The sequence below is a fragment of the Indicator indicator genome, chromosome Z (genome assembly GCF_027791375.1).
Source record: "Indicator indicator isolate 239-I01 chromosome Z, UM_Iind_1.1, whole genome shotgun sequence".
Taxonomy (NCBI): Eukaryota; Metazoa; Chordata; class Aves; order Piciformes; family Indicatoridae; genus Indicator; species Indicator indicator.
In genome coordinates this window covers 75,823,745-75,849,346 of record NC_072053.1, presented here as the reverse complement: position 1 = coordinate 75,849,346, position 25,602 = coordinate 75,823,745, and positions in this window count along the sequence as shown.

Sequence of the window (25,602 nt, the reverse complement as noted above, 5' to 3'; positions counted from 1 at the left end):
AAGAGTGTTTTTCTTCTAGAATTATCTATAAATATTTCTCTTATTATTGTTATTATCCTCACTTATTGTGGATCATTATTGCAGACATTAGATCTCCATCCTGTCTTTGATGTGTACCTTTATCCCCTTTTATCTTTACACACATACATATATATCTTAGTAAAATATTACCACAAATTTCTATCACATCTATACCAAAGCCCAGAATTAGAAAAAGTATACACTTCTTTTTATTTATTTCCACCACCCCCCGCCTCTGTCTACCCTTTGAACAGTAAAACTGTTGTGCCTTAGATTCCTACCCAGCACAGGGTCATACCAGTATCTCCAAGATGGAGTAAATGCAATGGATTTGGCAAGAACAGCTTGGCTGCCAGTTTACAGGATAAACAACAGATGTGGTATTAGAGGATGCCAAAATCGAGCAAGGTAAGAAGACAGCCTCAGTGTAAAATGGACAACTTTGGGATCTCAAAGATCATTCTCAGCACCTAAAACTGTGTTTTGCTCTCATAGATTTGGGGTTGGATTGGTTTGGGGTTTTTGTTGTTGGTTTTAGAAGTGGGGTTTTGTTTTGGTTTGGTGTGGTTCTGTTTTGTTTTCTTTTTTTCTTCAATTTTTGTAGTTGCAGGCTAGATTTTAAAAAAAGCTCAAAGCCTCTCAGTCTGCCTTAGTGTCACTGCCTGTCCTGTGGCTAACCCACCACACTAGGTTCATAGCCTGGACTTTGATGAAACCCAAGCAAGCCAAATGTATACATTATGATTTCTTGCCTGCTGATACCACCAGAAAGAGGTGTGTGGGGGGGAGAAATCCCAAACGTAATAAGGCCTTGTCTAATTTTGCTGCTCATAAGAAAACATGTTCAAAAATCCTCCTCCATCACCAATGTCTGGCTGCTGAGAATGAATCCAAAAGTCAAGGCTTGTAAACCTATGTAAAGTTAAAAGTTTCACCAGAAGTTTCCCCTCTCTGAGTGGTTAGTCACAATAAGTAACAATCTCTTCAGATTTTATTGAAGGTCATGAATAGAAAGCAGTTCTATAGGAGTTGAACAATAAGACAAGTAAGAAAACGTTTGCACAGAAATGAGCACTGTGTTCTTAAACAGTGTGGAAATGCCATTGCAAACCAGCTCCTGGCCAAGTGGTAAGCATGTACACTTTGAAGCATTGATTTTATGATTAAGCACTATCCACAGTATTGACATACGTCCCTGAATCAGAGCCTTAAAATTATGCAGTTCTTCCAGAATCAGTTCCCAGAGGAAAATAGCTCTTCTAATTAGCTACTTCTGCCATTTCTTCATAACCTCTTCACTGTAAGTGATTGGAGTTCTACTTGCTTATGAAAAAAAATAAAAGCATTCAATAAGAAAGCAGGAAAACAGAAGCATTCAATAAGAAAGCAGGAAGCAGTAAGTCAATTTGTTCCTTCCTCACAAGGTATTTGATCCTGGGATACGCTGAGCATTGACAGTGTTTACAGAAGTCACTCCAGTCACTTGCAGTAATTTTTAAAAGGTGACGATACTCAAGACAAAAATTCTGAAGAAATGAGCACATTTGCACTGGGAAGTATGGAGTTTTAACAGGGCCAGTTCTTGCTAATTTTTAGATAAGTTGTAGTTCTGCCCCCTGAAAAATTGTCAATTTCAGCACCTCATTCCACTCCCAAAAGAGAAAAAAAAACTCATTATAACTTGATTCCATTTGTACATTTGCAGTGCCCAAAAAATGATGTAATGAATTTGCTTATAAATCGCTTTTCAATTCCACTCCATAAAAATACATAAGTACAACTTGAGGTCATCTTTTTGATATTGATACAGTATTGCTATTTATAAATAAATAAACTTGGTGGTGAGATCAGAAAGTATAGTGATCTTTGTGTATCAGAATGGGAAAACAATGAGCTCAAGTTCACTTACAGATCAGACTTGCTCAGAAGGACAGTTTGGTCCTGAGCTGCTCACCATGGCAGTGAGATTTGTATAGGTGTTGTAGATAATACGGTGTGATGGTTTGAGGCCAGCCAGAACATCTCTTGCCCCGAAGGGACAAAACAATGAGACTCACACAAACGGATTGGAGAGTGATGGAAAGTTTAAATGGAAAAGCGATTGGTGAAGCTACAAAAGACTACAAAGGATAGTGTCAAGAATATCCCAAAAGCATACAGAACTCCTCACAGAATTCCCAAAGCTTCCCAATCCTTCCCTTCTCCCCACCTGAGGGTAAACCCAAACCCCCAGGGCTCTTTCTTCCCCCTCCCACTGCTAGGCAAGTCTCAGGCTGGCCAGGTCTGAGACTGCCCCCGCTCCATTCTCCTCCTGGTATTAGGTCTAGTCAGGCCTAAGGAGCGTGAGATACTCCTCCACCGTTACCCGATAAAAGAAAGCATCTCCCACAGGGACAGAGAGGGAAGAAAGAGGAAGAGAATGACTCTGCAGATGGCTTTATAGGGCGCAGGATTTCTGGGTAGAAATACGCCGTTTCCTGTGTCCACCCCTATTGGGTGGGCACCCAGGACACCAGAGGTGTATCTCATGTAGCAGTGGCAGGGGGCATCCAGCCTAAACTGCCACATACGGTATTTATTTAACATGCCTGTGTGGGTAATCTTTGCTCCACAAGCAGGAAAGAAAGGATGTAAGAGCCAAATGCCAGCTATTTTAATGTGGGTGCTGTTCTTGGCTGTGATAGAATTGTTTTTCTTCATATAGGGCTGTGTTTTAGACTTGTGCTGGAAATAGTGTTGGTAATTTAGGGATGCTTTAGTAACTGCTGAGCAGTGCTTACACAGTCAAGGCCTTTTCTGTCTCTTAAACCACCCCACCAACAGGTAGGCTGGGGGTGCATGAGAAGTTGGGAGGGGACACAGCTGGGAAAGCTGACCCCAATAGCCTTATGATGTCTTGCTCAGCAATAAAAAGCTGGGAGAAGAAGAAGGAAGGGATGGAAGTTTGGAGTGATGTTGCTTTTCTTCCCAAGTAACTTCTATGTGTGATAGAGCCCTGCTTCCCTGGAAATGGATGAGCAGTTGCCTGATGATGGAAACAGTAAATAAATTCCTTGTTTTGCTTTGCACAACTTTATTTTACTTCATTTTGTTTTATTTTATTTATTTTACTATTTATTTATTTTACCTGTTGAACTGTTTTTAACTCAATTTATCAGTTTTCTTACTTTTACTTTTCTAACTGTCACCCCCATCCCACTTAGCATTGTGAGGATGTGGCTGTGTGGGGTTTAGCTGCTGGGTGAGGTTCAACTATGATAATGCATACACTAAAAAGGAGAGTTTACAAATGTCAGCAACTTGCTTTTGTGTTCCACTGCCTCAAAATATCTCACCAATTCAAGCTGGGTGTGACAAGAAATTAATCCATATTGTGACACAATTATTGTTGGAATTGTGGGGAAAATATAAGAAGTCTAAGATATGTAATTGTGTGAAGTGTCTGTTAAGCTAACTTTGCAATGAACATCTCATAAGACTTGCATCAGGTTTGAAATGCCTAAATAACCAGAAGAGTAATTTTCTAATTCTGGGATACACACAAAGTAAAGGGTATCCAGAAAAAACAAAACAAAACGAAACTAACCAAACCCCCTAACTTCTCTGGTTCTTACAATATAACCCAAGGCCTGCACACACTCTGTTCTTATTGCCATTTCAGAGGCACAAAGGAAAAGGCAAAAGTGACAAGGTAGGTAGCAGGGGAAAGGTAGGCTGTGGCACTGGATCCCAGGGGATAGCTGCAGTGTGAGCAGCTCCTCATTCACATGGTGAAGGTATTGCTTTGGGGAAGTATTTACACAGAAACAGCTTAACAAATTAACAGCTGCAAACCCCTTATTTTTGTATTTTAAAGCTTATTAAATTATCTCACTAAACTATCTCTGTGCAACATTGCCGTTTCAGGCAGCACTGGCAGGGCTATCTATATCACAGATTCACATAGATTCACAGATTTCATCAGGTTGGAAGGGACCCTCAAAGGTCATCTTGTCCAACCCCCCCTGCAGTGAGCAGAGACACTTCCAACTAGATCAGGCCGCCCAGGACAAAATCAAGTCTGATCTTTAATGTCTCCAGGGAAGAGGACTAAACCACATCCCTGGGCAACCTCTTCCAGTAAAGAACTTCCTTCTTATGTCTAACCGAAATTTACCCTGTCCTAGTTCAAAACTACAAGCCCTTCTAAAGAGTCCTTCCTCAGCCTTCCTGTACGTCAGGTATTGAAACATAACTATAAGGTCTCTCAAGAGCCTTCTGTTCTCCAGGCTTACAGCCCCAGTTTCCCACTCTGTCTTCATATGAGTGGTGTCCAGTCCTCTGATTATCTTTGTGGCCCTCCTCTGGACCTGCTCTAGCAGGACCATGTCTCTCTTGTCTTGGGGGGCTCAGAGCTGGCTACAGTACCCCAGATGAGATCTCACCAGACACAAGTGGCAGAATCACCTCTCTTGATTTGGTGGCCATGCTTCTTTTGATGCAGTCCAGGATGCAATTGGGCCTTCTGGGCTGCAAGCGCACACTGTTGGCTCATGTCCCGCTTCTCATCCATCAGCACTGCCAAGTCCTTTTCTGCAGGGCTGCTCTAAACACCATCATACCCCAGCCCATACTGAGATCAAGGATTGCCCCTATCTAGGAGCATGATCTTGCACTTTGCCTTATTAAACCTCATGAGATTCTCCTCAGGCCACCTCTCCAGCCTGCCCAGGTCCCTCTGGATGGCATCCCATCCTTCAGACTTATCAGCTGCACCACTCAGATTGGCATCATCTGCAATCTTGCTCAGGATGCACTCAGTCTCACTGTCAATATCATTGATGAAGATATTGAACAGCACTGATCCCAATACAGACCTTTGAGTGACACCTCTTGTCACCCGTCTCCATATGGACATTGAGCTGTTGACCAGTACCCTTTGTATGCAATTGTCCAACCAAATCATTATTCACTGGACAGTCCATCCATCAAATCCATATCTCTCCAGCTTAGAGAGAAGCATGTTGTGGGGGACTGTGTCAATGGCTCTACGAAAGTCCAGGTAGATGACATCTGTTGTTCTTCCCTTGTCCACTGATGTAGTTACACCATCACAGAAAGCCACTAAGTTGGTCAGGCAGGACTTGCCCTTGGCGAAGCCATGCTGGCTGTCTTGATCCAAGGCTTGTCAGTACTTGTTTACATACCTTTCTACTAACACTGCCTGATGTGGTATATTTTCATAGTAAGCTGTAGCAGGCCAACATGGCAGTTTGCCTGCTCCTTTTGGAAATTCAGGAAAAAAGGAAGACTCAAGAGACTCTCTAGAGAGTTTGCCAAACAATAACACATGCTAAGCTGAACAAAACTGACCTGTCACAGACACAATCATTTGCATAACAAAGCCATTTCTTATTATGGTTGAGCAACTCATGCACGATGTGGAAATGAAGGAGTTTTGATCAGGTGTTTTTTAGGGGAAACCTACTAACCTCTAACCAAAGAACATAAAATAGAACTAGACAAGGATCAGTTTTGAGGGGAAAAATGTAGCTATTGGATATCCTTTTCTTTCTGCCATTTGCAACATTCAGCACAATTTTTTAAGGTTAACTCATTAAAAACTCATTTCTATCTGACAAGACAATCCCATGACAGCATCTGGTACTATGCAAGTTGTGGCGAGAGTATCAAGACTCCTATGGAAAAATGTCTTTGAATTATTACTTTCCATTGAAGTTTAAACAAGCAAAGGGAAGGAGGGAGGAATGCCAGATTCACTCAGTCCCACACTCTTCGCCAGCCACTCACATTCTCAGTTTAAGTGGCTCCTGACCCTCCCAACTGTCACGCCCTTTGGATTAACCTCAAGAACATTTCCCTGTTCTGCTCCAGCCTTCCCCCATGCAGCACCTGTCTTCTGAGGTGGTGGCAGAGCAGTGTGAGAGCAGGAGGTAGTCTAGTGTGGCTCTAACTGCAGGGCTCTCTGGACCTTTCCCAGGTTATGCAATTCTTTCTTTACACACTGAGCAATCATGTGTAAAGAGGCACACCTGCTCCATGGAAATACTTTTGACAGGGAGCAGTATCTCTCATTCCAGATGCTCAATGCTAGGCTGGCATCCTGTGGTTCACTCCTCCTGGGCTGGAAGTGCTCCATGGATCACTAGCTCAACAACTTCAATATTCAGGTTTGCTTTGCTTTCTCTTGAGGCTGTTGGCAAAAGTTATCACTACAACATTTGTTTTGTTTGTTGGTTGTGGAGTTTTTGTTTGTTTATATGTTATTTACAATTTCTAAAATGGTGGCAGATATTTTAGTCATGAATGCATTATGACCAATTGATCTGGTAGCTTTTCATCGTGTTTTTAATCACTTGATTAGGTGAAGTATATCACTTTTCAGAGAACAAAATAGCAGACCTATTTACATTTGTATAAAACTTTGACATTGTTTAAGGAGAAAGATGTGCATTGCAAAAGAGACGATGAGTCTCTCCATGTTATTGAAAGAATGATGTAACTAGCACCAAGGAAAGTACTAACCAAGCTCATTCCTTTGTATCTGACAGAGATATTGGTGTGTGTGAGAAATTCTTGCAAATAATGTGACAGTGATTACAGCTTTAATGATTGATGACAGCCAGTTTTCACAAGTGGAAATGACTGCTACAGTTGCAGACAAAAGAAAATACGGGATTTGGGGTCTCCTGTGACTTTACTCTCATACTACTGACATAAATGGCAGTCTTATTCCAGCAAGAGGTCATTAGGTCAACCAAGCGGTTAAGTTCCAAGTAGCCCAATTTTAGTCAAGGGGACTGCATGGTTGTACATGTGAGAATATCATCAGGTCCCACAGGCTTGCAGATAAATTTTGCTCTTTTTTAACCTGGTGCAGAGTGAAAGTAGATTCTTGTCTTTAGTGCGGTTAATCCAAACATATACCTTTAGAGTCTTCAACAACATTTACCTATTTAAGAAGCATGCTCTCACTACATTTTGTGCACATAACTTTCCTTGATATTAACAGGAGGGGATAATAGACATGGAAATGTAAGAGAGGTTAATACTCTTCCCCGTGACCTTCCCATAGACATCGTATTTTCTCAGGCTGACCCCTCATTATGCTGAAAACTGCAAAGAAAAAGCTCCATGGTTTCTGTTGCCTTTTTTTTTTTCACTTCAGAGACTACAGACATCTGCCCTAAGTACATTCTGTTAATAATTATATTGAGTGTATTCTAAAAATCCACTTCATTCCCAAAGAGGGGAAAAAAACACAAAAAAAGCCCAGTTGGTGAGGGGGGACAATGTCCAACATTAAAGGCAGAGCTGGAGCTGCCTGCCGTGATTGTCACTTGGAGATAAAAACCATTCCTCACACTTTGAGACAAAAGTAAATGGCAGTTTGCAATGTTAAGAACCCCTGTGGAAAGAAGATGAAATGAGACAAAGCTTCCAGACTGTGAGGAAAGTCAATCTGATGGAAAATTGACAAACTTGTTTAACGTGCTGCACCAGATCCGAGACTTGACCCTTAGAGACCTCCACTTAGGCATACTGTGAAGTTACTATCAGTTCTCTTAATCTGTTAAATTACACACAGGTTCTCAAAGAGGACTTTTTACCAAACACCACTTTAAATTAACTTTTCTCCTTTGTGTTTTAAACTTGCAGTCCTTTCACCCCTCTTAGCAGCAACATGTGTAAATTATTCAAAACCTGAATTGCTTATCAATGTATATGGAATAGGAATACCCGGTTAAAATGTTGATTTGAAAGAAAGGTTTGTGCAGTTAAAAAAAGAAAAAGGCTCATCTCATTGTCTCTGGCCAAAATAATCTCCACTATAATTTCTCTGAGATAAAGATCTACTGTTTTTCTGGTTTGGGGGATGAAGAAATAGTAAAAAGCAGGACATCATCAGTTCTATTCCATTAGGATCAGCAAACTGTGCCCCTCTTCACAGCCACAGGCCACAAAGCAAAATTGAGAAAAGTTTCAAATGGAAGAAATACTATTGTACTTAGCTAATTCTGGTTTTGTACCTTGAGGAAGTGGAGCAGGAGTAGGATAGAAAGGGAAGATGCTAAAGAATCTAAAGGATAAAACAAATCTAACATTGAAGATAGGAAGAACAGGATTTAGAAGGGAAAGATTGAGCTCCAGATGGCCAGAGAACTTGGGCTTTTCCTTCTTTATTATTTTGTTATACAGAGCTTTGAAACAAAAGATTATTTTTCCCCAAAATATGTTATATTTGAAGTCTGAAATGAAGGACTGAAACTGAGCAGAAAGTGCAGCAGGTATGTGGCCTATCAATTAAACTCAAGTGACATTAAGACTGAGGTGTAACACTGCAACTAGCCAGCAATATTATTTAATAGATTAATTCTCAGTAGCAATAACATAGTTTTCTTTTAACCAGCAAACTCACAGCAGCCACAGTAGTCTGCCATTGATTTGGACCATGTGTGAATCATGTAATGGATTTTGCTAATGGATTCCTGGTTTGCTGATTTCAGCAGAATTAGACTTTACACCAGATTCTTTTCTGTTTATTTTATAGTTGTGGGGTTTTTCCCCATTGAAAAGGTCAAAGCTGAGAAACAAAATCTCATTTAACATGATAAGAAATGAAAATGAAATACTGAGATAGTGATTGTAAAAAATAAAATAAAACAAAACCATGAGCATGAATATTGAGGAGATTGTGCCTAGAAAAGGGCAGAAGCAAACAGCTTTTCTTTCTTTTTTTTTTTTTAATTCAGAAAGGATTAAGTGATTTTTCTACTGTGCTTGTTAGAGCAAATTGAAAGAAGCCTTACTTCCATAGCCACTTAAACTATTAAAAACCCCACAAAATTTAGCTATTTTATTAAAGTATTAATATCGTCATAGTGTCAACAGGTCTTGATAGAACAAAGTCCAAACAACTGCATAAATAGACAGCATTTTTAAACATTCTCTTCTGATTAATATTATGTTTTCAATCTGAAGGTTTTAGGTAAAGGTTAACTGTAATCTATGTTAAATACCTACTTTATTATTGTGTCTTGCACTTCTAACAGTAAGGTTTATTTTACGAGTGAAAATAATTTCTAAATGTTTTCTCTTGTAAAAGTCAGTTAAGTCTCATTGGAAACTTGTTTAAAAGTAGTATTAACTCTTTTCTCAATTCCTGACTGACCTGAGGGTCTCAAGAACATCATGCTCTTTTCAGCACCAAGTGCTTTATAAAAGTTGTGCTTCTCAATAGGAAAATATTATTTATCCTCTCCAGTAGGTTCTTCACAAGCTTAAAAAAACTGAGCTTCATCAGAGTCTGTGGAAACTGACCTAACTCAGGTTAGACTGAATAGTGACAGCCTTATGTTTGTGAATTTTCAGTGGTCTTTCGTACTCTGTGGGTTCTCAGCTCAGACTATGTACACTTAGAGGGAAAAATTCTGACATAAGGGTGTAAGTAGAAAAGTTCTAAGGTAGTGTGAATGCAGTCAGTGGACCCTAATTCATATTTCCATTTGGAAGGATTGTCATATTGCTAGCCGTCAACCAGTCCTTCAAGCTTGATTCATCAATTCACATGCAGAGTTGGCACATGACTGGCTTGTGATTTTAGCTGCTAGCTCCTACTTCAAAGCTAGAAGACACCACAATTTTTAGATACATCCTATGTGTCTCATGGCATTTTTATTCAAAAAAATAAGTTCAAAGTTTGCTCAAAATTAGATAGCTAGCAGCTCTACTCTTTTATGGGAACTTTTGGTAGATCTTAATGCTTTGTGACTACACTTACAAAGAAGATTCAGCATTGCTGAGTATTAGCACTAATATTAATGCTAGTACAAATTATAATAGTGGGTACTTAGTAAACATTAAGTATTTTCTAAGCAAATGGTCAAGAACAAGGGGTAACTGAGATGTGAAATCTTATTAATGCATATGATGTCATCTATCTGGACTTTCGTAGAGCCATTGACACAGTCCCCCACAACATGCTTCTCTCTAAGCTGGAAAGAGATGGATTTGATGGATGGACTGTCCAGTGAATAATGATTTGGTTGGACGATTGCATACAAAGGGTACTGGTCAACAGCTCAATGTCCATATGGAGACGGGTGACAAGTGGTGTCACTCAAAGGTCTGTATTGGGATCAGTGCTGTTCAATATCTTCATCAATGATATTGACAGTGAGACTGAGTGCATCCTGAGCAAGATTGCAGATGATGCCAATCTGAGTGGTGCAGCTGATAAGTCTGAAGGATGGGATGCCATCCAGAGGGACCTGGGCAGGCTGGAGAGGTGGCCTGAGGAGAATCTCATGAGGTTCAATAAGGCAAAGTGCAAGATCATGCTCCTAGATAGGGGCAATCCTTGATCTCAGTATGGGCTGGGGTATGATGGTGTTTAGAGCAGCCCTGCAGAAAAGGACTTGGCAGTGCTGATGGATGAGAAGCTGGACATCAGCCAAGGCATTTTTGTTTATGTCAATTACCAAATCTTATCATTATGTCATGGATGTCATGGTATATTGAACTGTAGAACATTTAAGAAAGTTAGAAATTGTTTGGTTTGGAGGTTTTTTTTGTTTGTTTTGTTTTTAATTAATGGATTCAGATGTAATTTTTCTCACCAGGTTTCAAGAATATCAAAGAACTACATTTAAAAAGTAATAAGAACACAACCTCACAAACATACACCCCTTTTGGGAGATGTCTTGCTCTAAACTAAGACATATGCTGAGACATTGGGAAGTAGGATCTTGGGAGGAGATGGGGGAAATCCTCTGTCAGCAACTTTGCCAATCAATTAAGGTAACTTGAAAACAGTCTCTCACACACTGCACTGGTCTCTGCTGTAAAGGCTATGGCTGAAGACATAAAGGAGCTTAAGGAGGAGCTTAAGGCATCCAAATTGGAGAAGGAGAATAACCCTTCCCCTTCCCCTTCATCTTGCCCTTCCTTTCCCCTTCTCCTTCCCTTTCCCCTTCCCCTTCCCTTTCCTCTTCCCCTTCCCCTTTCCCTTCCCCTTCCCCTTCTTCTTCCCTTTTCCCCCTTCCCCCAGATCCATGTCTCAGCCATCAGAAAGAGACATCCTCCTAGGAGACCAGCTCAAGCTAGGAAGGGGCAAACATGAGGATCACTGTGCAGAATCTTACGTGACCATGGTAAGAACATGGATAGGTGGCATGGCCAACCCACCTCTGCTCTCTGGGCGAGAGTACAGGAGCTGTAAGGTGGCAGCAATAGAAGTAATTCCTCCAAAAGAGTGGCTGCTTCAGTTTCCCAGGGAAATTCTGTTCAACCACCTACATGGTCCTTGGAGGTAAATGAAAATGCAAGAGCTGGCTCTGTCCACAGCACAAATCCATGTGATATGTGTGGATGTCATGCTTAGCATTAGGGTGGCCCTGAGTCCAGCCAGGTGGAGGAGAGGGACAACAGAGTCTGCTGGGGTGTATTTGATAGATGGCCTGACACTTTAGAAGTACAGAAATACAGAGCCTTTGTGGGCACAGATGCACAATGCACCATGATACCTTCAAGTTATGGAAGGGCAGAACCCATAACCATATCAACAGCTATAGGAGGGTACCAAGAGTTGGCTATATTGCAGGCTGAATTGAACCTGACTGAGAATGATTGGTAGAAACACACCATAGTGACTGGTCCAGATACTCCTTGCATCCTTGGTATTGACTTTCTGTGGGAGGGGTACTTCAAGGACCTGAAAGGGTACAAGTGGGCTTTTGAGGTATCAGCTGTGGAGGCTGAAGGTGGAGACCAGCAGTCTACTATGCCCACCCTTTCAGATGACCCTTCCATAGTGGGTCTGTGTAATGTGCAGGATGTGTACTTCTTGTACAGTACACCACAGGCAATTCCAAACCAACAGAGACTCCCTGCTCCCCATACATCAACTGATTTGTGAACTAGCGAATCAAAACGTCATCTGCAAGACTCACTCACCCTTCAATAGTCCAATACGGCCAGTGCAGAAGCCAGATGGGGAATTGTGGGTTAAGGAATAGCTGTCTAACCATAGAGAGGAATAGCTGTCTGACCCTAGAGACGTCCTCCCCAGGGACTGGGCAACCTGTCTGTTCCAACGGGGATCGCACTGGAAATTGTTAGTCCATCCTGTAACACTGCAACACTATCTTCTATATATAAAGTGTCTGCATAGTCAGTTTCTTGCCCTTTTCCTCTCTCTACTCCCTTCCTGTTGTGGAGTGCTATTTCTTGTGATGTGGGGGAGGTTTGTGGCCTGGTTTTGGACTTGGCAGAGCTAATTTTTGCTGCATCATTCAGGCCTGGGTAGGGAGGTATGGAGGGTGGTGTTTGAGTCCTGGGGTATAGAGGGGGTGTAAGGGGGGGGGTGGTTTGGAAGGTGATGGCCTAATGAGGTTTTGGAGAAGCCCAGGCTAGAGAGTTGGGCCAAGGCTGAATATGAATTGTTGGGTATTGTTGTATGTTTTCTGTATCCTTGTATATAGTTGTGAATAGTACTCCCATTTAAATTTTCAATTCTTTCCAATACAGTCTGGAGCATTTTCTTTTACTCCTTTGGGGAGTGATAAAGAGCATCTGTGGGCTCCCTAAAACTATGACAGGAATGGAAACTGACAATACTGTGGCCTAAATGAAGTCACTCCTCCAATCAGTGCAGATGTACCAGACATACTGAAACTCCAGTATGAACTGGAATCCAAGGAAGCTAAATGTTATGCCAGGAGAGACATTGCTAACGCTTTCTTTTCTATTCCCATTGCAGATGCGTGCAGGCCTCAATTTGCTTTTACCTGGAGGGGTGTCCAGTACACCTGGAATCAATTGCCCCAGTAGTGGAAGCACAGCCTGACAATCTGCCACGGAGTGATCCAAACTACACTGGAGAAGGGTGGAGCTCTGGAACATCTGCAGTACATTGATGACATCATTGTGTGGGGAAACATTGTAGAGGAAGTCTTTGAGAAGGACAAGAAAATAATTGACATTCTCTTGGAAACTGGTTTTGCTATAAGGAGAAGCAAGGTAAAGGGGCCTGCCAGAGAAATCCAGTTTCTGGGAGTTTGGTGGCAAGACAGCCATTGTCACATTCCTCTGGATGTGGTGAATAAGACAGCCACCATGGTACAACTGACTAATAAGAAGGAAACACAAGCCTTCTTGGGGGTGGTAGGATTTTGGAGACTGTACATCCCCGGATATAGTTAAATTGGGAAACCTCTTTACGATATAACCTGAAAGAGGAATAATTTTGAATGGAAACCTGAGCAACAAGTAGCTTTTAACTAGATAAAATGAGAAATCATCCATGCTATGGCTTTGTCCTGTCCGAACCAGACCAGACATTAAGAATGTACTTTAAAACGGCTGCCTGTGAAAATGGTCTGACTTGGAGCCTGTGGCAGAATGCACAATGGGAGACATGAGATCACCCACTTGGATTCTAGGGTTGGGGATACAAAGGTTCAGAGGCTAATTATACACCATTAGAAAAGGAAATTCTGTCTGCCTACAAGTGAGTTCGAGCTGCTTCTGAGGTGATTGGAACTGAGTCACAAATCCTCCTGGCAGCCAGACGGGATGATCCGGATGTTTAAAGGGAAAGGTGCATCTCCACACCAAGATGCCACTTGGGATGGCTCTGATAACCCAGTGAGCTTGAATGGGGAGCCTTGAATGTCCTGGCATTGTGGAGGTGATTATGAACTGGGCAGAGGGTATAGACTTAAGAATGCCACCAGAGGAGACAGTAACTTGTGCTAAGGAAGCCCCCCTCACATAATGATCTTTCTGATAATGAAAAGAACCATGCTTTGTTCCCAGATGGATCCTGCTGTCTTGTAGGAAGTAAGCGGAGATGAAAAGCTGCTCTTCGGAGTTCTACATGGAGAGCTGCAGAAGCAAGGGATGGAGAAGGTGAATCAAGCCAATTTGAAGAGGTAAAAGCCATCCATCTGGCCCTAGATATAGCTGAATGGGAGAAGTGGCCAGTCCTTTACCTCTACACTGATTCATGGATGGTAGGAAATGCTTTATGGTCATGGCTGACAGAATGGAAACAGAATGGTTGGCAGTGAAAAAGGAAACTTTGGGCTGCTGACCTGTGGCAAAACATTGCTACCCATCTGGAGACACTTTCAGTAAAGGTATGGCACACAGATGCACACATACCTAAAAACAGAGCCACTGAGGAACATGAACATAACCATCAGGCAGATTTAGCTACTAACGTCTCCCAGATAAACTTGGACTGGAAACATCAAAGTGAACTGTTCTTAATTTGATGGGCCCATGACTCTTCTGGTCACCCAGGAAGAGATTCCACATACCAATGGGCATGTGACAGATCAGTGGATGTGTCATGGATGCTATAGTGCAGGTTATTCATGACTATGACATATGTGCTCCCATAAAGCAAATTAAGTGATGCAACCTTTATGGTATGGGGGATGATGGTCAAAATATAAGCATGGAGAGGCATGGCAGATTAATTACATCACCCTTCCTTGAATTTGCCATGGTAAGCAATTTGTGCTGACAACGGTAGAGGCAAACGCTGGATGGTTGGATATATATCCTGTCCCACATGCAACTGCCTGTAACACCATTCTGGGCCTGAAGAGACAAATTCTGTGGAGACACGGTACTCCAGAGAGGATTAAACCAGATAACGGGACTCATTTTCAGAATAACCTTATAAGCAATTGGGCCAAAGAACATGGTATAGAGTGGATATATCATATTCCCCACTATGCACCAGCTTCAGGAAAAATTGAGTGTTACAATGGTTTGCTAAAAACCACCCTGAAAGCAATGGGGAGTGGAACTTCTAAAAACTGGGACAAACACCTAGCATGAACTTGCCTGGTAAATAGCACAGGATCTGTAAACCAAGATGGTCCTGCTCAATCAGACCTGTTGCAAATAGCAGAGAGAGATGGAGTTCCTGTTGTGTGTGAAAGGAATCTACTGGGAAAAACTGTGTGGGTTTCTCCTCCTTCAGGTGGGGACAAACCTATCCAAGGGGTGGAACTTGATTCCAGTAGATGGAATACCCCACCCAAGGGGTGGCACCAGATTTTGTTATTCTCTTCCCTTTCCTACAAACCCTCTATTTAAGAGGCAGAGACTTTGGAGAGCTCTCTCTTGCTTTAATTTTTGCTGGGTGGGAGCTTCTTGCAGGCTGGGAATGTTTTAGCCATGCCGCCGGGCCTACTCCATTGCTGATTCTGGTTTTGTATATATTTTCTGTATTTATTCTCTTCCCTTATATCCCTGTGCATCCCTTTTGCTTTGATACCTATTATTTTTTGTTAAAATTAAACTTCCAATTTGGTTCAAGTCTCATTTGTTACCCTTTTACCTTCCGCTGCCTATCTTTACCCTTCTGGGGGAGTGAGAGGGGGAAAGAGGGGTAACCTACAATTCTGTCGGGTGCGCTTTAGCCTTGATGCTCAAAACAGTCCAAGAAATATTCCTTAATTTCAATTTTGCTATCAGACCATAGAGGGAATTGGTGACAACTTCTGCTATTGTAACAGCCTATTGCCTTCAGTTTACCAGCAGTTTCCTCCTTTGTAAAAATACAGGAGCCCTCATGGTGATGCCACTCATTGTCACTGTACTCTTTGTGATGGTCTGCTTTAGTACCTTCACTGCTTGTCTCATCTCACAGTTTCCGCGTGTGAATGGCAGCTGGGGAGAGAAGCAGGATGGACAAGAATTCTGCAGTTACCTGTGTGCTGAGGGTGCAAGCAGGACACTGGTGCCTGGCCTGGTTAGCATCTCTCCCTGGCCACTTTTTCATTGGGTGGCTGTGAAAGGGTTGTTGCCCTGTGGTGGAATGAGCAAGACCTGCTGTGGCAGCAAGATGATGTTCTGGGCATGGTGTTGGACAGGGCCATGCTTGTGTTTTGGGACCTCTGACACTGAGAAGCAGCTTCTGATAGACATCTCTGATTTGCAGGCTGTATCTATGTGAACAAATTGAACATGCCCTGGACAGTTCTCTGGTGCTGAGACTGATGAGTGCAGGAGAATGCATGCCTGTGCTATTAAACCTTTCTGCCCTTATGAAGCTGTGGCTTCATCAAGGGAGTCGAAAGAGATGGCTACTGGGTATTGCAAACATTGAACTTTTTTAGGAGAGTGCCAGTAGTCATGGGCTAGGAGCATGCTGTTGACTGCTGGATTGATTTGACAGTACAGCAGTGCTTCTGACACTGCTCGTGTTATCAGGAGAAGTGTACCCACAGAAACTAATGACGTGCTGAAAAATACACTGCCATGTCAAGGATCACCGCCAGACTGAAGCTGTCTCTGTTTTACACTCCAATTCATCCTTACTGTTGTTTTAAACCACAATGGTCTGAACACTGAAGTTTTCCTATGCTGTCACTACGTCTTTTGGTTCAAAGATGTTCTATTAATCTTTGTACATTGCCAGGCACCTTTTTTTTTCTAATAGGAAAGAGTGAAATTTGAAAACTCATTATGAACAAGCAGTTTTTATTTTGTTGGTATGAAGGCACTTGGATTTAGGAATTCTCTTTGCACTTCTGCAGGGTCATTAAAAAGTAATTTTTCTTTCCCTGCAACTTCCTTCTATTGCCACTAAAGATTTCCAGATGCACTTGCTTCCCTAACTGAGGAGCAAATTCTTTCTTTGTAGAAAGTTTCTCTTCAATAAAATGTATCTTTTAATTTTAAGACTTCTAAAGCTTATTTTTACACAGTACTTTTCATAAGCTACCTATATAGAGACCTGTCTGGAAATGAATTGGAAACAGTTCAGCTTGTTGTTATTGTTAGGCTTGGTGTTCGATTTTTTTTGTTTGTGTGGTTGGTTTGGTTTTGGTTTTCCCATAAAGAAATCTTAAACACAATCCCATTAGTAAAACTTTTTAAAGCTGGGACCCTTGGATTTACCTTACAAAATCCTGACAGTCTTTACAAAAAACCCCAACAACTCAAAAGCTAAATAAAAAAGTTTGGTCCCAGTTTCTTTTCACAATTGTGAAGATGCAGGTGTTGGACAGACCTTTATTTCAGAGCTACCTTACTGCAGTTTGTGGAAGTGTTTCCAGTCAAGTAACCACAAGTTCAGTGGTGGGATTTAGCCTATTTATTCATGTTGATCTCAGCACAACGTGAAGACCCAGCTGAGATATTTGACTGTTCTTCAGCAACTCAGGTCATCTACAGTGATTAGATCTGTGGAGGCAAGGAATTTCATATTATTTAGTGCCCTCAGTTTTGTGTAAAGCAAGACTTGGGAATACAAAAAAGCATAAACTAATGAGCTGACTGCTGAAAGGAGGACAGACACTCTTGGTATAAACCCTGTTCAATGGATTCTTGCAATTAACTTTAGTACTGTTCTTTTCTTGCTTCTCTGTCTAAAGCAGAAATAGTCCATTCAATTTGTATGAGAAATTAGTATGAGGTATTTCATGCTGTAATATAAAATGTTGGGGTTATCTAATTGTTGTGCAACATCTTGTCCATGTGACAGCTCCATTTCCTTAGTTACTTTGTCCTTGAGTCCCCCTTTCAACCTGCAGCATTGCAGTGGCAGACCAAGCAAAGCAGAAGTGTTCAAGAATAGGATATTATATTTTTAAATTCCTGAAAGAGTATAAGCAAAGAGGATCACAGAAACACAAGAGCAAACGAATTGTGTTTGTTTGAAATGTGGATAATTGACATATGTGTAACCCTGTGGTTATTGGTGCATGTACCTTAGCTGAAGATACTTAGGGGAGGCAGTCAGTTTGGCCAGAATTTCTTGGCTGTAGAATAAACAACTCAGAGGTGAAATTTCAGAAATTCTTCTCATTACCTAATCATTCTGTTCTGTAGTTAGGAAACAGTATTTTATTTTATTCTTGCTTGAATTCAGCCCTGCAAGCAACATATATATAAAAATATATAATAGATATAAAAAAAAAATCAAAATTTTTCCTGTCTTTATTTTATGACATAGAATCAGCCTCCATTCATTTGCTTTGGACTTGATGTCCAGCATTAAGGATTTATAGAGTTCTTTCTCTTTCTTAAAAAAGAAAAAAAAAAAGGAAAAGGAATTGTGTGCAGTTGTCTGATCAGTAAGAAACCATCTGTAAAGCTCACTATTTTGCTCTGCATAGAGCCACTTGTCAGCTCAATGCTACTTCCCAGGGTAAGAGTGACTGGAAGCGTAAAAATGATAATATAGTAGCTCAAGAACAGCTGAAGCCTAAGAGATTATAGGGATTTGGGATCTTAAATAAATATTTACCAACAAGTTCTTCACTTAATTTTGATAGACTTTGGCAGCTAAATGTCTATTTAGTTTCCTCTTCAGAACTAAAGATAAGTATAGATGTTTTAAAAAATTATCCAGTAAAACCAGGAAACCACCACACAAAAGCTAAAGTTACAGGTTGGATTGGATCCCCCCAATAACTTTGTTTAGAAACTGCACCCCAGAGCAAATTCACCACACTCAGAATTTGGAAGTAAAAATGGAATTGTATTTGCAAAAAAAATACATATACAAGTATAAAAGGTAGTAAACATGTACAAAGTGTATTTACATATATATATATGCACTTCTTAACAACTGCACCACCCCCTCTGCATCCCAATTCAGCTCTTCTATCCCCTCCTGGGGACAAAAAGGGCCCCAGAAGGCTATACAGCCACATGTGCTCTCTCTCCACAATAGCCCCATCCCCCTCCCCCGGCCCCCGTACCTTTACAGAAGCCAAAATAGAGGTCAGAGGGAGAATTACACAGCCCGAAGCCCAAAGCAAAGCAGTGAAAATGCAGCAAAAAGAGAGCAAACAAACTGTGCTGCAAAATACAAGGTTTTCAATACACCAATGGGATGATATTAAACCTATCTATTGTTATCATTCTGTGTCCAATCCCTAACATTATTTATCTTTTACTCAAAGTCTCTGGAAATTTTCTATTTATAATTAGTGCCTATGCTAGGTACTAGCTCAAACTGCCACAGCCAGGAAGGGAATTGTAGTGACAGGACAAGAGAGAATGGATTGACACTTGAGTAGGATAGATTGAGACTGGAAATTAGGAAAAAATTCTTTACAGTAAGGGTGGTGAGACACTGGAACAGGTTGCCCAGGGAGGTTGTGGATGCCTCCTTCCTGGAGGTGTTCCATGCCAGGTTGGATGAGGCCTTGAGCAACCCGGTCTAGTGAAGGGTGTTCCTGCGTGAGGCAAGGGGGTTGGAACTAGGTGATCTTTAAGGTTATTTCCAACCCAAACCATCCTATGAGTCAATGAATCACATCACTGGAAGAAAGCCCTGTCAGCCTCCTAAATATTTTGCTTTGTGTACCATTGGGTTACATGAAAATATAGCATACTGTATTGCTGCATTTTTAAATTTTATTCCTGTCAACACTGCAGTTTATTAAGCATCAGCAAGGCCATACTTATTTCTTGAGAATCTAGATGGACGTCAGTGAGTACAAATGCAAGCCAGCTGAGAGCCTGAAAAAATTAACTGTTGGTTATTATTTTTACCAGGGTTATTTTCTCAAATAATGTTTTTGAAAACTCAGCTAGATATATTGGTAAGCGTAATAGTTCTAAGAAACAACCAAGTATGGACCAACTTTTTTGCAGTACCTACAGGGGAAGAATGTTTTCTGTGAGAGAACTCAGTAGGGTTCTGGGGCCATGTCTGAGTTTTGAAGCTTAAGCAGAGTTGCTGTAGGAGTAGCACAGACCTTTGGTTAATGGTTTTGATAACACTGAAAGTCACTCCTAGGAGCCACCTGTGGCCAAAACGGGATCAGTTTATCCTTATCCATTACATTTTTCAGAGAACTGCACTTTGTTCCTGCTCAAAGATGACTAGAAGCTGCCTACTACTACACAGAGCACATGCTGAGAATAGGATTTGGCCATTCACTAAACTTCTTGCTAATCTGGAAGCCTGGGCAAGAGTGAATTTCAGTTTGCATGTAAAACACTATGGTGGCCAATGTGACCACTAAGTGAATTGTTTGAGTAGCATTACAACAGAATTATATCTGGGTTTAGAAGAGTGAATGACTGAAAAGAAAGGTTATTTTTTTTTCCCTACAGACACCTCTTGCCTAGTTGGAAAGCACTTAGAGACTATCTTAACCTCCTCTTCTGCAGGTTGAACAAGCCCACCTCCTCTGGCCTAGAAACATTTCTGATAAGATAAATACTGAGCCATAGGTTACCTACCTTAATGGGAAGTTCCACAAAGATCATGAAGGAACAAAGTAATTTTGTCATGAATGTAGGCCAGCTGGAACCTTGGAAACCCAGCACTTAAGTTGCCTGGGAGTTTTTTAATCAACTGTAAATTTTGAAAAGAGAAAAAAGAGGTAATTTTCTTTGTTACAAGAGGCATTGGTTTTCTTTTTCCCCTAAAAACATTGAAAAAGAAGTGTGTAACATTGTTATTTATTCCTATATAATTGTGCAGGAAGCATTGTTTTATTGTAAGGTAATTAAAGAGCTATCTGTGATAACATTGCAGTTAGAAGAACATATTTCCATAAACTTCCAAAGCATGTAAATGACAAGATCCATGGAAATCAATCATCCACACTGAAATTTATAGATTAGTAAGTTTAGAAAATAAGAGAGATGAATAGCCAGTAAAAGGCAAAACTACTGGAAATCATTTAATGGCAGAAGTGAAAAGAGATGACCAACTAGATCCATAATATACAAACCCTCTTAGAGTTACTCAATTCAAAAAGACCTCTGGAGGTCATCAGTCAAACTCTTGTCACTCACAACACGTCCTGTTTGGATCAGTTTGCTCACGACCCTGTCCAGATGAGTTCTATATATTCAGCAATGGAGATTTCAGTCCTGTTAACATAGTCTGAGTGTGGTTAGTAGCACAGATGAACAGAAGACACATCTTTTTTCTTTATTTTATTAAAACTCATTGCGAGATCAAACGTTTCACAAGAAAATAGAAACTTACAAACTATGAATAGTTTTAATACACTCATAAAAAGACATTAAATGAAAAATGACTAAAATTCTGTACTATGTCTGCAATAGAATCCATTTGCTTTATTCTGAAAATATTGTTGCCATTTTTGAGTAAATAAAAAGCCTACCACTACACATGTTCACATTTATTCGCCATTTACTTAAAGCAAAAACTTTGCTATGTATTTTTCCAGAGACATTAGTTCATCCCCATTTTGAAAGTCTAATAAGAATACTTCCAAGACCCTCGCTGAAATTACTGTGAGCTGATGTTTCTGTTGTAAAAAATTATGTTATAGAAATCAACAATCAGATTTACAGAGAGTTATACAGCCATACTAAATAAGCTTCTAGGTTATGTATGATGCATTAGACCTTCTGGATTAGCAAAACATTTAGACAACAATGGCAACTCTTCAGCTGAAGCTTAAGCATTTCATACTTTGGATTAGTATGCTGTAACCTTTAAGAAACAAATATCCAGTGTAACACATCTGAAAACATTCTTAACCAAATGGTAATACTTTAAAAGTTAATGCAACTTCAAATTGAAGCTACAACATCTGTATTTTCGCTATCCTCTAGTTAAAAATCTTTAGAACGCATTGTGACACACACAAAATTAACAGTCTTATGTATTTACTCAGGGTATTTTATTACATAAACTGTATTATGATGCATGATTCTACAAAATGATCCCCCCTGTGTCTCCACCCCATCCCCACAGTGGCACAGTGAGAGCCAGGAGGTCAAAACAGTTATTCAACACCATGTTGATGTCATGCTTACTGCAAAGAAAAGGCTGGCTTGGGCTGAAAGGAGTTACTAATTTGTAGAGCATTCTATAGCTTGTAAAGTTTGCATATGCGGGCATTTAGCATTTTGTCTGCTCCCTTGCTGCTACATATCCAGGTATTTTTGTTTTCTTTAGTTATCTGCAATAGTAAACCTTCCTTATCTCAACTTCTCAACTCAACCTCTTGGATTCTTTCCAAGGAGGAGGGTGTGTGTGAAAACTGCTAGCTGAGTCAAACCCAGGACAGTCCATATTTGGTGCCTAATGTATGGCCTGAGCATGAGTGTTGAGTTAATGAGAGATTCACTTTTGTTGGTGTAAATTTGTTCACCCTATGTTTGCTTTAGTATATTTCCCTTCGTGTTAAGGTGTTCAATGTGTTGGCTTTTCTGGTTACACTACATAAGATCGTACGTATTTTATGCATTTGTACTCTCTGTGGTGTCCTCTGTGGTGCTGCTAGTCACTTAAGGGAAATGGCTTAAAGCTATAGCGTCACTGTGCTCTTTACTGGCATGTCTGGCATGTTATGATTTGATTATTCAGTTAAGCTGGTTTTCATATATGGTCTCATCATTCTTCAGTAATCGCACCCAACTGACGAACAGAGAAGAACACTTTTTCACCTTTTGAGGATTTTGAATATCCTTAGGATAACAACACCAGCCTGCTTCTGTTGTCCTGTCTTGTAAATGTGTGCCTGGTCTTGACAAAGTAATACAAATCTTTCCCAAGAATATCACTTGAAGATCTGCCCTGGGGCAGGATAATTATGAGTGGCTGGGTATGTGGGAGAGTATGGGCAAGTGCCCAAGATGGTGGTCATCTCTGGTGTTTTGGAATTTCACCCCTGAGTAAATGCAAAATCCTGACAAACTGCTAAAATGTTGGAAAAAATATGTTGTCGGTCCAGAAACTCCTGAGAGACACAAATCGCTGTGATGTGTTGGGGCTTGGCCAATGCCTATGGAATCCTTCTGTTCAGCATACTCAAGGGGAAGAGAAAGTCTCTGGGCTTACAGACAGATCCTCAGGTTGCACCGGAGAGCCAACCTGTTGCATTATCCTTTGCCCCTGTACAGAAAAAGAAGTACACAAGGAAAACAGCTTGTCCTGCAAAGGATGAAGATGAACAAGGGCCAACACAAGAACAAGAGGAAGAACCTGATCTTTATCCCTAGGTGAGCTGCGGGACATATGGAAGGACTATGGCTGCTATCCAGATGAGCCCGTTATCACCTGGCTGCCCTGATGCTGGGATAGTGGAGCCAATACTTTGGAATTAAAAGGCAGGGAACCCAAGAAGTTTGGATCCCTGTCTAGGGAAGGGGGCACTAACAAGGTTGTTGGAAAACCAGTACAAACTCCTGGCCTCTCGGGACAGCTTCTAGCAGGTGCAAGGGATAAGTATCCCTTCAAGGAAGATATGATGGCTCATCTGGGTAGAGAAAAGCATCCAATACTTGAGGGAACTGGTTGTGCAGAAAATGCTCTATAATGACACAAATGGCAATCCTCAGCCTACAGACCCAGATGAAGTCATATGAACAGCAGTCATGTGGAGAAACTTCCATAAAGTGCACCACTGTTATGTGCATTGTTACTGGCAATAACATCCTGGGCCATAAAAATTGGTTGAGGACCAACATGATGAAATGATTAGCTTGCTCCAACTGTATTAGGGAAGTCTCTCTTATGTACAGGCCTGTGTTTCAGCTGTGGAGGAACTGTCCTCAAAGGTCGAGCAAACCTAAGAGAACATGTCCTGCTCCCCACCTGTGCAGTCTAATATTTCAGTAATTAGGAGCAGGGGTCACCCTGTCCAGGAACAACAATCTGGGAAGCACACACCATGGTGTATCCTCTGGTTTTGCTTACATGACCATGGGGAGGACATGAAAAAGTGAGTCGGAAAGTCCACTTCAGTCCTAGCTGCATGAGTCTGTGAATGGAACCCTTCCCTGAAGAATACTGCCCCAGTTTCCAGTGGAAAATATCCCCAAAAAGGCAGAATTGATACGGTTTCTGAGCCTCTTGAAGTGATGGCCAAAGCCCCCTTAAAATATTCAAGTGATTCTGATCAGGATTAGAGGGGCCCTACTTCTAACCAGGTGCAGGAGAGGGACAATCGTGTCCCAAGTATAAAGCTTTAGTGGATACAGGTGCACAAGTGTACTTTGATTCCATTAAAGTATGACGGGGCAAAACCTATATATATTTCTGGTGGGACAGGAAGATCCCAATGGCTGAGTGTGTGGGAAGCAGAGGTGAGCCTGAACAGGAATAAATGGCACAAATACCTCATTGTTACAGGCCCAGAGGCCCTGTGCATCCTTTGTATAGACTACCTTAGGAGAGGATATTTCAAGGATTCAAGGTGGGCATTTGGTATAGTCACCTTAGGAATAGAGGAAAGAAAATGGCTGTCTGCTTTGCTTGATCTCTCAAGGGATATTTTTTTTAGTGGGGCTACAAAACATTAAAGATCAGCAAGTGTCCACATGGAGTCTTTGGCAGAAAATATCAGAGGAGATGTGGGGTTGACCTCTAGGGTTTTGGAGTCAAAGCTACACTTTTTCTGACTGGAAAACAGATACTGGCAGTATATGAAGGAGTTTGAGCTGCCTTGGAAATGATTGGTACTGAAACACAGCTCCTCCTGGCACCCCAACTACTGGTGCTGGGCTGGATGTTCAAAGGAAGGGTCTCCTCCACCCATCATGCAACTGATGCCACATGGAGTTAAGTGGATTGCATTGATAACAATGGGCTCGAATAGAGAGCTCCAGCTGCCCAGGAATCTTAGAAGTCATCACAAACTGGCCAGCAGGCAAAGATTTTGGGATATCACCAGAAGAAATGGAGGTGAGATGTGGAGAGGAGGCCCCACCATACAACATACTATCAGATAATGAAAAGTGATAAGTCCTGTTCACTGATGGATCCTGTTGCATTGCGTAAAACCATTGAAAGTCGAAGGCTACTGTATGGAGTCCCACACAATTCATTGAAGAAGCTGCTGAGGGAGAAGGTGACTTGAGTCAGTTTGCAGAGGTGAATGCCATCCAACTGGCATTAGATGTTGCTGAGCGAGAAAGGTGGCAAATGGTCAATCTCTATACAGACTCATGGATGGTGGCAAATGCTTTGTGGGGGTGGCTACAACAACAGAAAGAAAACAACTGGCCGTGCAGAGGTAAACCCATCGAGACAGCTGAATTGTGGCAAGATATTGCTGCTCAGGCAGAGAACTTGGTGATCAAAGTAAATCATGTGGATGAACACGTACCCAAGAGTCAAGAAAGTGAGGAACATCAAAACAACAAGCAGGTAGATCAATCCACTAAGACTGAAGTGGTTCAGGTGGATCTGGACTGGCAATGTAAGGGTGAATTATTTATAGCTCAGTGGGCCCATCACACCTCAGGCCATCAAGGAAGGGATGTGACATACAGACAGGCTCAAGGATGGACTTAATCATGGACATGACACACATAAATGTGAAATGTTCTACAAACAAACAGGCCAAGAGGGTAATGACTCTGTGGTATGGGGGGCGATGGCTGAAATATAAATACAGGAAAGCCTGGCAGATTGATTACATCACACTGCCACAAACCTGCCAAGGCAAATGATATGTGCTTACAATGGTAGAAGTGAACCCTGCATGGCTGGAAACATATTCAGTCCCCCATGCAACTGCTCAGAATACCATCATCAGCCTTGAAAAACAAGTCCTACGGTGACATGGAATACCATAAAGAAATGAGTCAGATAATGGAAAAAAACTT